Genomic DNA, 15,000 nt, shown 5'->3' on the forward strand with positions numbered 1-15,000 from the left:
AATAATAATAATTTGCTAGTAGATCATCTTTCAAGAATGTTTCATTAAATGAAATGGCATTTTTCTTGCGAGTGAGCTTTTCAATTTCTTGGATCTGCCTTCTTTCTTCAGCAATGAATACCACCAGTAACTGTGCTATATGAGACATCAGTAGGGGAAAGAAAAATACATAGAATAAGTTCACCAATTTTACTAAAAGTAAACTAGTCACAATAATTACAATCAAGATCTGCTGATACAAGTTACAAGAGGGTACCAGTTGTTTCCTCTCATCTTCAGGTTCGTCAAGTCAGGCACTGGTCGCTGATTGGTCCTTATGGGCAGAGTCCATATCTAGTTAGGGACGGAGCAGCTCTCACATTGGCTGAGGCTCTCACCGTGAGGGGCTCCATCACGGCCTTCGAAGCTGGGTGGAGTCTGGGTTTGAGTAACATTATTGTCAGTGCCCCAGATGACAGAAGGCCTGGGATCCTGGAAATCCCATTCATCCAGCAAGAAGAGCCGAACCTTAATACGACAAAGATGTTTCTCCTCTCCTCCTGCCATAGGAATGCCATTCAATGACTTGTAAACCTTGGCAAGGACGAATATGATCAGCGTATGTATGTGTATACCCATAACAGGGTTTATCATAGTATGGATATTAATTTTTTCATGTATCGGCAAAAAAAAAAAAAATCTGTTGTGGTGGGGTTCAAAGTCGTAATAATTTTAATCATTTTCAGTCCAGTCTCTCATTGTTTTTTTTTATATAGCTAGTTTTCCAGTCATCATCTTGTGAGATGCAGAAGTAGAGAAGGGAGTTTCCCGCAAACTGTATTATGGATTTCGGTAGCCAATCTGTTGGACAGGAGTTCTAGACTAGCTCGAACTCAATAGCTTCTAGAAGTACCTGCTAGGGATGGGAGCTCTGGGATAACCCATGGGTCTATCTGACCAGTCATTAGCAGCCATTGCCTGGCCCTCCCTGGTCCTAGCTTGATCAAATGTATATATGGTCAGTGTCTAGGAGTCTAGGGTAATGTAGTGCCCCTTACCTCTGCCATTCATGGGGATCTTTAAACCTGTAAGTGTTTAATTAATAAAAAAAAAAAATGAGATACACATTAGTAACATCTAGATCCCCTTCCACATAATGCAAAATATACCTTCATGTTTCATTCGTAATCTCTCAATCATGCCTTGTTAGGTAAATAACATATTTGTGCAATTTCTTCTCGTTTGTATTTAGTAAATACCATTATTTTCAACACCACCCACTTTGCAAATATATTCTTTGTTAGATATTACTCTAAAATAACTGAATATCATTTGTTCCAAACTTGTTTACACTATTTATCATAATCGGTTATATCAGTTCGCAAAACAACTGAACCCAAACTTATGTTAACAAAGTCAGAAATGCAATTAACTATCTCGTGTAATATCAGCTTTGATCAGTGATTCGCCAGTTATCAAAGGCAAAGTATAATGTCAGTATTTAACGTTCCCTGGAGACGTTCATTCGAAGGACAAACGAACGTAAACAAAAACTTTCCCAGCGATCTATTACTTACACGATTCGATCACTCTCGCCCGGTCATGTTAGATTTACAATGTCTGACGTCTCCTCGTATGCTGCTCCCCTAACCTTAGGTGGGAACCCTCCTCTCCCACGCCTCTCACCTCGGCCACATATGTTCCTGCCATGTTCATCTCAATTTACAACGAAGCATTTAAGGGTTCATGTGAGAGACTGGAGATTAGTTACGTGATAGGGGGAATTGAATTACTTTTGTAAAGGTTATTAGTAATTTATTACCTTCATTTTCGTCTTGATCGGTAAACATTATGGATTATGATTGTTCGATGGAGTTTCTTCATTTATATTCTAACCTTATAAAAACATTATATATATAAATATATATATATATATATATATATATATATATATATATATATATATATATATATATATATATATATATATATATATATATGTGTGTGTGTGTGTGTGTGTGTGTGTGTGTGTGTATATGTATGTATGACTGTGTGTTTGTATCTCTAACCTAAAAATTTTAATATGTATATAATATATATATATATATATATATATATATATATATATATATATATATATATATATATATATATATATATATATATATATATATATATATAGAGGCCCTATATATATATGTGTGTGTGTATGTGTCCCTTGGTAAATGTGCAAATAATATAATAAAAGATAATTGGTAAAAAGAGATTATAGGGAACTGGTAATATCTACATGGATACAAGATATTTTATCTATATGTGTATATAATAGAATAAACCATATTTAAGTATATATCTATATACTAGTGTACGCGACCTGTCATAAATAACATCTAAATATTTAGCAAATTATGCACACACAGATTCAACCCTTCCCACATCTCCCTATTTGGGAGAGAGTGGCTTCCGAGTGTACCTCTCGTGGTACCCCCCTGTCACCAGGGTATGAGTACTCCCCTCTACACCCTACCCGATGGACGGGGAGAGACCGTGTAGTCATACATTTGACAATGCCTCTCGAGTGACAGGAAAGAAATGTGTATTTATATGTACCCAGACACTTGCTCTGTATTATATAAGGGAGATGTATGCTTGTAAGTACGTATGTTCTCCAATAGTATATTTGTGTTCATCAAATTCTAAACGATTTCAATAAACAAACATTTCGACGCCTCTACATAACAGTGACTGAGAGAGAGAGAGAGAGAGAGAGAGAGAGAGAGAGAGAGAGAGAGAGAGAGAGAGAGAGACTCCGTCTGTCAATACCTTTTATCTCGGATCTTCGACTGATAATAACTTCGGATGCTTCAGAAGTCCTGACAACAGATTCCAAAACTGACTCCAAATTTTCTTCTTCTATCGAAGCATTTGAAGACTTTGACAACAATAATTCCAAGTCAAGTGACTCTCTCTCTCTCTCTCTCTCTCTCTCTCTCTCTCTCTCTCTCTCTCTCTCTCTCTCTCTCTCTCTCTCTCTCTTCGTGACACCTTTAGAAGGCAACGTCAGGGTAACTGGCAGCTGTTCAGTATTCGTATTTTGATATCGTAGAAGTAACTCGCTTTGATGCAGGTCCAATGCTTTGACTGTGTGGGTGTGACATCTCTATTCAGGGAGGTGGAAGAGAGTAAGAGTTAGAGAGAAGATATTTTCTTTGGAATTGTGCATTCAAGAAACAGAACTAGTAACTAGTGGGAGAATTTAACTAAGATATTTTCTGTGGTCTATCTACTGACGTGGAGTAGAGAAAGAGTTAGAGAGAAGATATAGTCTTTGGAATTGTGCATTCAGGAAAAAGAACTAATAACGGGTGTGAGAATTTCATGCCATTCATTTTCTATGGTCTATTTAGTGACGTGGAGTAGAGTGCCAGATGGAAAAGAAATATATTTTTTAGAAATATTATCAATTGTGTTATTCAGGTACTAATTTCATCCATCAGCTGATATGTTTTTTTATGCGTAAATCAGAAAGGAATTACACTAGAGATTGATTGATTGATTGATTGATATAAAGTTAGAGAAGCACTATTTAATACTTAACACCAGAAGTTGTATGTATATAGGTGATTTTACGTTTGAATTTTACATATATACGTATAATAGAATACATTTATTTTCTTCATATTTCTCTCTGTTGGAGGCTTTGGGTAGAGAGCATCCTGCTTTTCCAACTAGGGTTGTAGCTTGGCTAGTAATACTACTACTACTACTACTATTACTACTACTACTACTACTACTAATAATAATAATAATAATAATAATAATAATAATAATAATAATAATAATAATAATAATAATAATAATACTAATAATAATGATAATAATAATAATAATAATAATGATAATGATAATGATAATAATAATAATACACAAACTATTTCACCCATTTAAGATATCCCCACTAAATGACTTAGAAGAGGAAGCCATTTCATATAATCAAATAAAATTAACGGAAGAGCTTAAAATAAAACTATTCTATATTAGTCAGCTTCAACGTTTACTTTTCCCCATTGGGATGTGTAATTCATCATGACATGGAAATAGACAGCTCATCAGATGGCAATTTAGAATGTCGAGTAAACCCAACAAATATTATTTAGTTTTCATTTATTTTCTGTATGTGTTCGTGATCGTTTTATGACACAGTGTGCGAAGAGGTGACAACTAGTTTAAGTGATGACAAGGTTTTTGAAAAGTCTTAACTTGTGTGTGTATTTACACACAAACACACACACACACATAAATATATATATATATATATATATATATATATATATATATATATATATATATATATATATATATATATATATATATATGTGTATATATATATATATATATATATATATATATATATATATATATATATATATATATATATATATATATATATATATGTATACCTATCCATCAACAACAAACTATATACAGCACAATAAAGTGAGAATAGAAACCCATTATATATGGTAATTAATCTAAATAGAACTTCTGAGTTGACATATAATTCAGTTGATTATTAAAAGAAAAAAAGGGTAAAACATGATACACAATGCTATAAGATCATAATGGGGAGGAAGTTTGACCTAAACTTAAAGGAATATTATGTCATTCGTAAAAGAGTAAGTTTAGAAGCAGAAGAAATATTTTTACAATTTGGTTTGACTTCCAAGTGTGAGGCTCTTTTCCATCCCAGGCCAGGATAGAAATAGATTGGACCCAGAGAATGACATCAGATGTGTCTTTACAAAACCATCTTCTCGCATTACTGACATGATCTCAAACCTAAGTTGTCATCTATCACAATACTGAAGATTTTTTTTTTAAATACATATATATATATATATATATATATATATATATATATATATATATATATATATATATATATATATTTCTCACTTATTTTCAACTGGTGTTAGTTTTACATGAAATTATTTTATTCATTTCCAGCAAAAATATTTATTAATTTATTCAATTGTCATTTTTCACCCCGGTGAAAATTATTTCAATTACATATTCTCTCCATTTATTTTCAACGCTATTATATGTATGCATTTTTAATCTTTGTTTTCAACAGAAATAAAAACAATTCTTGACATTTGTTTCAATAACAATTGATGAAAGGAAGGTTCAACCAACCAAAAGAGTTTGCTTGACATTAATCATATTCAAAATAATAGATATTGTTCGAGGGTAACGAGTTTGCTGCTAGCCAGGATTTTGGAAAAAGTAGGGTAATGAACAAAAGTAATTGGGAACCACTGGGTTATATACATATATATATATATATATATATATATATATATATATATATATATATATATATATATATATATATATATATATATATATATATTATATAAATATGTATATATATATATATATATATATATATATATATATATATATATATATATATATATATATATATGAAGGAAAGAGAGACAGGGAGGTTCTATAATCAAACTGTCTGCTAAAGTATTAGTACTAAAAAAAAAACGCATAAAAACGTTAATTGGTAAATTGGTGAACATATTTCTTTTAACAAAGAAAACCTTTTTTCGAGAAAGGTGACACTAACTCTATAGGGGAAAGCAAAAAAAAACTTGGAAAAAAACCAACTTGGTATTAAGGAAAACTAGAGGAAGGGGATTTTTATTTACCTGGAAAAATGCTGCAACTGGAAATAAAAGAAAAACTGTCAAAGAGAAAAAAAGGTCAATTGGAATTGTCTCTTGCATACAGATCGCCACCTGAAAAAGGAAGACTATAGGCTGAAGTCAAAGGGGGAGAAGGAGGTCTATATTAGAGGGGTCTATCCCCCCCAAACCCCCCAACCCCCTCTGTTGCTAGGAAAATATCTAAGAAAATGGTGAGAAAAGAAAGTTAGTTTTGCATCGCAGAATAAATTGATTGATGGAACGAAAACAATAATGTTTTCTTACAGGAATAAAAAGGAATAAATATAATATGAATTAATGCGAATAAATTTACTTATAATATAAGAATAATTATATTCTAAGAGAATAACTTCCAAGGTATTATGAAATAAAAATAACCTTTAAAAAACTAGTAATTTCATGAGGGAAATTTATTGTGTGAACAAATAGAATAGAGATTTAAAAATAATATATAGTATATTTGTATACCTTTGTTATCAAAGAAAATCTTAAAAAGGTTAGTAACAATAATTGAATAGGAAAATGAAAAATGCAAAAAGACAAGATCTAATAAAAAAACAATGGTTTAAAGAAATTAAAAAGATAATTCACATTTTGATGTTGTTACTATTCTTGAAATGTGTATTTAATTTTTCATTACTTTTCTTGTAGTTTATTTTTTTCCTTATTTCCTTTTATCACTGGGATATTTTACCTGGTGGAACCCTTGAGCTTAATAATAATAATAATAAGAAGAAGAAGAAGAAGAAGAAGAAGAAGAAGAAGAAGAAGAAGAAGAAGAAGAAGAAGAAGAAGAAGAAGCAGAAGAAGAAAAAGAATGATAATAATGTGTATTTAATTGTTCATTACTTTTCTTATAGCCTATTTATTTCCTTATTTCCTTTCCTCAATGGGCTATTTTTCCCTGGTGGAGAAGAAGAAGAAGAAGAAGAAGAAGAAGAAGAAGAAGAAGAAGAAGAAGAAGAAGAAGAGTTATTTTATCAATAATTTCGACCCCTTCATTTCCCTTCATGTTTTCCCCCAAGTTCTCACCTCAATTTCTTATTAGCAATTTCCAATCTCTCTCTCTCTCTCTCTCTCTCTCTCTCTCTCTCTCTCTCTCTCTCTCTCTCTCTCTCTCTCTCTCATCCTTCATATCTGCTTTCTTTTCTTTGCCAAAAAAAAAAAAGTCAGTGGCTGCTGTTCTTGGACGCTGATGCTTCGGCTGTTCGTTTTCTGACTCTTGTATCAGCACCAAAAATTAGACCTTCCTGTTCTTCGAAGGATCTTCTGCTAATACGTCACTTTTGGACTTGGTTTGAAAGGTTTAAAGGCCGCTCATGAATGGCAGAGGCAAAGGACAGTCACATTGCCCAAGTAACCTCTTCACCAGGTATGACTCAGCAGATAGACCTTAGCTCACAAGAGTGGTAAGGTTGCAGACACTAAAGGCACTAACGAGACTGAGCGGGACTCGAACCCCTTTGACTGGCAAACACCAGGCAGAGACGTTACCAATCAGTCTATTCGACTAACGCTACTTCTCTTGCAAGAAAAATTCATTCATTTTACATGAGTATTTTAACCATATTTGTGTCTCGTGTTGCATTGATTTCCTTCATATGGTAGTATGGCTTACTTCATATAATGCTTTTCATTCTTTTTAAATACCTAAATAACCTAGAATTTATACATAGCACATTAATATATATAATAATCTAGATATTATTATTATTATTATTATTATTATTATTATTATTATTATTATTATTATTTTTATTACTACTGTTATTATTATTATTATTATTATTATTATTATTATTATTATTATTATCATTATTATTATTATTATTATTATTATTATTATTATTATTATTATTATTATTATTATTATAAAAACATAAAGATAAAGAAATTGCCATGAATATATTTTTTATAGACATATCTGGGTGCAATTCTAAATTTTTAAATAATTTTAAATTGTAAAAAAAAAACATACAAGATTTTATTTTTGTATAATCCCGATATAGAATTAACTAATCAATAAATTTTGTGAAAGAAATAGCTCAGAACATCATTGGAAAGATATCTGAAATACGTTTAATCGCATAGCTATTTTAAGATCATTGGTATATACAAAACTGATTTGCATTTTGGATCTGAATTGAACATTTGAGAAATTTTGTTCTCCAGATAAGGAAGCAAAAATATTCTATCCAAGTAATAAAATGATAACTGGGTAGAGTGAAAGTGTATCATGCTTTACATGTTTTTCACTATTAATAGGTGAATATAAATTGCCCCAATTAGAAATCAAATATAAAATTGATAGACTGATAATGATTGGATTAAACATCAAACAAAATTATTACTATTACTGTTAAGAAACCGTAATTTTAATCGGAAATTCTCCGTAAAAATATACTGTTCTCAGCCGTACTTCAGTAAAAAATACGACCGTAATTTTTACCCTACTTTGTTATTATCCTTTACGGGTTGGTGACCGTAATATCAATCCTTTACGTCAATATATCCTTTTTTAAAACGATAAATGCCTGGCAACATTTATTCGAAGATTTTTACCGTTTTTTAATGCAAAATTTTCAACAGTGAACGTAAGAGAGTGCAAACAGAAATCCAAGAAAATAAGACAAAATTAAAATTATATAAGAAATATTGTATGATAGAAATAGAATATTGTTGAAATGTAGAGTTGAATATCTCATGGTTGAATAAAAACCAATAACGCTTCGATTCCCAAACGGGAATAATCCTCATTGGGAATTTCGATTCCCGGATACATGGAGTATTTGCGGTACCCAGGGATGGAAAAACATCTTGGAATGGATAAGTGGCTTCAGCAATGAATTCTGATCAAAGGGAGATGAATGTGGGGATGCTGGAGGTGAAGGGAGATGGAATAAAGGATAAACGAGAGGAAAAGCAACAGGAGAGAAGGAATAGGTTGAGGAAGTTGAAAACTCGAATCTTAAAGGAGGTGGAAGATGAGATGGAAATCCCTGGTGTCAATCAAAAGAAATAATCTTCTTTGTGAACAACTTTATATGATTTATCAAACACAAAAATGTCTATAAATAGGAGATTGTATTGGCCTATTGAAAACGTCCATATCTAGCGATCTGCCGGACTGGGGTTCGAGTCCCGCCAAAGCTCGGTAGTTTCTTGTAGTGTCTGTAACCTTACCATCCTTGTGAGCAAAGGATGAGGTGTTTGCTGAGTCATCAGCAGCCATTGCCTGGCCCTCCATGGTCCTATCTTGGGTGGAGAAGGGGCTTGGGCGCTGGTCTTGTGGTATGTATGATCAGTCTCTAGGGCATTGTCCTGCTACGTTAGCATTTAAAACTTTGAACGATCTGTTATCAAAAAATGGAAGAACGGAGGATCATAATATTTCAAGAACAATCATAGAAATCAGATATTATTTTGGAGGTTTATATACATATACTGTATATATATATATATATATATATATATATATATATATATATATATATATATATATATATATATATATATATATATATACATATATATATATAGAGACACACACACACACACACATATATATATATATATATATATATATATATATATATATATATATATATATATATATATATATATATATATTTATAGATATATATATATAGATATATATATATATATATGTATATATATAGATAGATATATAGATAGATAGATAGATAAAAGGATATATATATATATATATATATATATATATATATATATATATATATATATATATATATATATATATATATATATATATATATATATATATATATATATGTATATATGTGTGTGTGTGTCTATATATATATACATATATTTATATATATATTTGTGTGTATGTGTGTGGGTGTGTGGGTGTGTATAGTGTATGAAGGAAAGTGTTAGGCAAGGATAAGAGGCTTAATAGTATTTAACCAAAAATAAGGTAATAATTCTTGAAAGTTAGAAAAAATAAATTGGTTTTGAGTCAAATATGAAGATAATCATTAAGAAATAAGTAGCAAAAGCAATAAGAGATTCCAGACCTTTGCAAATGAAGATTGTCAACCTGTTACACAAGTCTACGGACCAAGCTTTCCACCTTTTCCTATGTTGAGCGTAAATGGTTCTACTGTTTAATAATAATAACCAGAATTGTGATCTTGATTCGAATCACCTCCAAAAATCAATAGGTTCTTTAGGAGCATAAAACCTACTATCTGATGTTAAAATTTGATGAAAATCTGGTAAAAAGACAAACAAACAGATAAATAGATAAATATATACATGAAAAAACATATCCTCATGGAGAAAGGGTACACAAGCAGTCGCCCAGTTTAAGGCTACAGCTAAGGAGGCAAGGGGATGCTCTCTCGCCTTAATTAAGGGAGAGAGGAACCCCAAACCAACTGACATCTAAGGCTAAAAATACTCAAGCCGGCAGGTCTGGAAATTATGGCCAAATGGTAATTACTTCAGCCATTGGAGGAGGTTATAATAACGAATGGTGTCACATTGAACAAAGCAATAGCCACATATGTTTTTAAGTTTCTAGTCATGGAAATTTGCCTAAATCCTACATCCATAAGTTACTGAAACATGAATTCAAAATAAACAAAAGTTTATTGTCATTGAATAAAAGGCCTTGAGTTTTAAAGTAGGAGATTCTAATGAAATAGATATGTCTTACAGAGAGAATGAATTCTACTAAACACAGGAAAATAGCAAAAACAATCACAAGAATAAAATTCCCCAGATAAGCAACAGTTGAGTTGCTCTACTGAAAGAACATTATATAAACATTGGATGTAGCTGATCTGGGTATATAGGGAGATTGTGCATGCATCAGACGAGGATACAGGAAGACTTCCTGTATATTCAGTCTTTCTGAGATATTACTACACTCTTTGGTGTAACACGAGATCTGTGTTTTCATGCAGCCCTTTAAGAGAAGTAAATTCTTTCATGGGTTAATACAGGATATTGGAAGGACAATGATCATGATCATGAGATGTTAGAAGCAGCGACTGGATGCAAAGTAAGAGCGGTGCCTGTCACCTATGCCCTTTCCAGGTCGATCCTGATTAAAATGTTTTCTTTCTTCTACTTCTCTCTTCCAGGATCAGGATAGGAATAGCGAGTCGAAGAATATGCTGATATTGATATTAAGTTTTCCATTTGATATTCTACCGCCAATTACCGTTTCCTTGTAATTTATATGCTAAATCATCTCTTTTTCGCGCATATAAATGTAAATTCATCCAACAATATCTAACCTTTCCCTAATATCACCTGGATTATGTCCCCCCCCCCCCCCCCCCCGTTACTTTGAAGAGGCCAAACCGTGGCCATAACAGCATTGATCTGAGCTTAGAGCTCCAACGGGGGAATCTATTGATTCTATAAATGCAAACCATTGAACAACATTGATTAACAAATCAAACTTTACCCTTGCAGTAAGTGACACAGCTCTTGCATTGTTTAGTTTCAATTACCATAATCCTTATCTACTAACCATACGAAGGTGATTCATTCAAGGCACACACCCTATATGCATGGCCATTTAACACCCTACATGCATGACCATTTAACACCCTACATGCATGACCATTTCATACAAATACATTTGCATTCCCTCGTCAACAAACAGGAAGGGTTGTGAGTTAGAACAAGAGGACTTTTATGCTCTCTGATATAGTCGTTGTATTAACTACCATACTTGAAATCTGAATAGAATTCAGGAATGTCACGGGTATTAAATGATCATATTCGACAATGAAAAACAATAATATATTGCATGTAACAAACATTAAATAATAAACATTTATGCCTCAAACCATTCTTCTCTTAAGGTTAATTACTGCACTGTAATTGTTCATTGGCCACTCTCCTCTTGGTAAGGGTCGAAGAGACTTTTTAGCTATGGTAAGCAGCTCTTCTAGGAGATGAACACTCCAAAATCAAACCACTGTTCTTTAGTCTTGGGTAGTGCCATAGTCTCTGAACCATGGGGTTCCACTGTCTTGGATTAGAGACCTGCTTGGGGGTACACTCGGACACACTATTCTGTCTTGTTTCTCTTCCTCTTTATTTGTTAAATTTTGAATAGTTTATATAGAAGACATTCACTTTAATGTTGATACTGTTCTTAGAATATTCTATTTTTCATTTTTCCTTTCTTCGCTGAGCTATTTTCCGCGTTGGAGACCCTGGGCTTATAGTATCCTGCTTTTCCAACTAGTGTTGCAGCTTAGCAAATAATAAAAATTATAATAATAATAATAATAATAATAATAATAATAATAATAATAATAATAATAATGTTGATACTTTTGTGTGTTGTGCTATATAGCACAACACACAAAAGTATCAACATTTCAGAAACATTAAGTAAATAGAAACCATAATCATCTCAAAGTTTTCTTCTGATATAAGGAGAAAATCTCTTATTACTTGCCAGATAGAAAAGTTTCCAAAGATTTAGGAAATGATGGAAAGAAAATCCCAATATTCATTGACTGTGAACGAAAAACATGCACCGGAGAGATTGGGAGGAGAAAAAACATTGTTTTCTTTTTCTATATGTTGCTCCAGTTTATGACAAAATTATCATAATATATCCTTGATGGATATCAACTATTCAAATGACCGGAATAAATTTGGATAAAATTTAAATATATATATATATATATATATATATATATATATATATATATATATATATATATATATATATATATATATATATATATATATATATACATATATATATATATATATATATATATATATATATATATATATATATATATATATATATATATATATATATATATATATATATATATATATATATATAGATAGATATATATATATATAATTTGAGACAGACAGGCAGGCAGAACAAGAGAGAGAGAGAGAGAGAGAGAGAGAGAGAGAGAGAGAGAGAGAGAGAGAGAGAGAGAGAGAGAGTGTGTGTTTTCATGTCTTATCTATAGAAGAATATAAGTATATCAAAGAGAAAAATGCATAAGAGTCTATAAGTCCATTAATGAAATATCATTTGCTGATAGAACTGAACATTTAAAAAATACAATGAGTTGTTTCTCTCTTCATTTATATACTTAATAATAATCTATTATTATTTACGTATTTGAAACTGTCTTATTTTTCTCCTATATCTTTTTTTCTCATACTACACCGTCTGTGGCCAGATTGTGGAAGTTCGAAATTCAAAAGTTCAAACTTTTCGTAAATGTTTTTCTGTTGACATAAGTCTAATTGTTCTCACTTTTGTTCAGTTCAATAGAATTTTAATGAACGATGAACTCTTCATTATTGTTCTCTTTGTAATTCATTGTTAAGAAGCTTGAGTGGAAAGTATTCTTGATTCATTTTCCTTAGTCTCAAGTATAATGAACTTTTCCTTATCTATAGTCAATTCTTTTTAGTGAGGCAGATTTGCACCGACTTGCATGGGTGCCCTTTTAGCTCGGAAAAGTTTCCAAATAGCTGATTGGTTGGACAAGATGATTCTAACCAATCACATAGCAGGAAACTTTTCCGAGTTAAAAGTGCACCGCTGTGAGTCAGTGCAAATTCGCCTCATTAAAACAAACTGAGTATAGTTTCAGTACTAATTTCATCCCTTTTTGAAACAGCAGCTACAAATACTGTAGTTCATATACCATATTTTCAATCATAGTTTGTTGTAGCAAATTTTATAATTAACTATTTAAAATCTTTTCTTTTCCATTTTTCAATTTAGTAGTTTCAATATCCTCACTTAGAAAATTAATATAGATTTGTGAAGTCAGAAAGTACTCTAATTCTTAAGCATTTACAGGTATATCATATCAACAATTTATTTCTGTGAGACATCCAACCTGGCTATAATTCAGACTAATTACAAAATCTTTTCACCAGCTGCGAGACATCCAACCTGGCTATAATTCAGACTAATTAAACCTAACGTAACTCATCATTAAAGGGTACGTTTAATAGTAAGGGGTCACCAGGACTTACTCTCCTTCATTATTTTAAAGTAGATGCAAACATTATTTGCATAAGAGGTAAAACAATTGTTACTAATAAATCTATATAAATGAGAGTACTTTTAATTATAAGTAATATAACAAATAAACATCCTACGTTCGTTATTTCAAAAAAGGGAATTATATTATGCATTTTGTAAAGGACACAATTCTAAATTTATAAACAAAATACAATTCAGTATGAACTAATATATATATATATATATATATATATATATATATATATATATATATATATATATATATATATATATATATATATATATATATATATATATATATATATATCTTTCCATTCACACTCAGGTGGAAGGGTGAGTAATCACACCTTGGTGAAAGGATGGAGGAAGGAGGTACCTCGAGAGGTACACTCAGAAACCACACTTTCCCACATATTGCCAAACCAGCGAGTTCTAGTTAGGAAAGCGGGCGAGGGTGGGAAGGATTGAGCTATGTGTGTTTGTGTGTAAGTGCGTGTACATGTTAGCATATCTCCCTAAATATTTAGATGCCATTTTTGAAGGCTTGTGCACACTGTTATAGAATACTCGTAATAATTCTATTCTTAAATAATTGTCAAAATGCTATTTGCTCAAACTTTTTTACATTCTTTTGTTCGAGTATTTCTAAAGTCTTGTTACGTTAGTTGGTGTTTGAAATTCCTCCTCTCGTTTCGGCTCCTGACTAAAGGGACCGGTCGGAGGCGACTCGAATTCCCTCGAGTTTGTTCGAATCCTTTTTTCGGTTTTTGATGGCGTTCGAACATTTCCCCATTTTAGTCTCGCTCTTTTAGTCAAATTGGAAAATATGCAAACCGGTTTCACCATTTATATTTTCGGGTTTAGGTCCTTGCATGTTTTTTTTTCCAATGAATTGCCAAAAAACAGATACAACTGAGAGAACTTTTAGTTACAAAGAAATAGAAAGTTTTGGTTATGAATTTTGTAATTTTCTGTATCATTTATGTAATTATAATCAACGAGTTAAACAAATTCTAGTTATATGATTAAGATATTCTAGTATAATTTGTAAACATATATTCCAAAAAGATGAAATAAACAACAAAATATTCGAATTTGTTCCCATAATCATAAAAGTTTATTTATGAGAAACAAACGGTTACTGATCTTGAAATATATTATATTGATTATTCATTACTTATATGCTTTGTTCATTTCCTTATTTCCTTTCCTCTTCAGGCTATTTTTCCCTGTTTG

The sequence above is a fragment of the Palaemon carinicauda genome, chromosome 23 (assembly GCF_036898095.1).
Source record: "Palaemon carinicauda isolate YSFRI2023 chromosome 23, ASM3689809v2, whole genome shotgun sequence".
Classification (NCBI taxonomy): domain Eukaryota; kingdom Metazoa; phylum Arthropoda; class Malacostraca; order Decapoda; family Palaemonidae; genus Palaemon; species Palaemon carinicauda.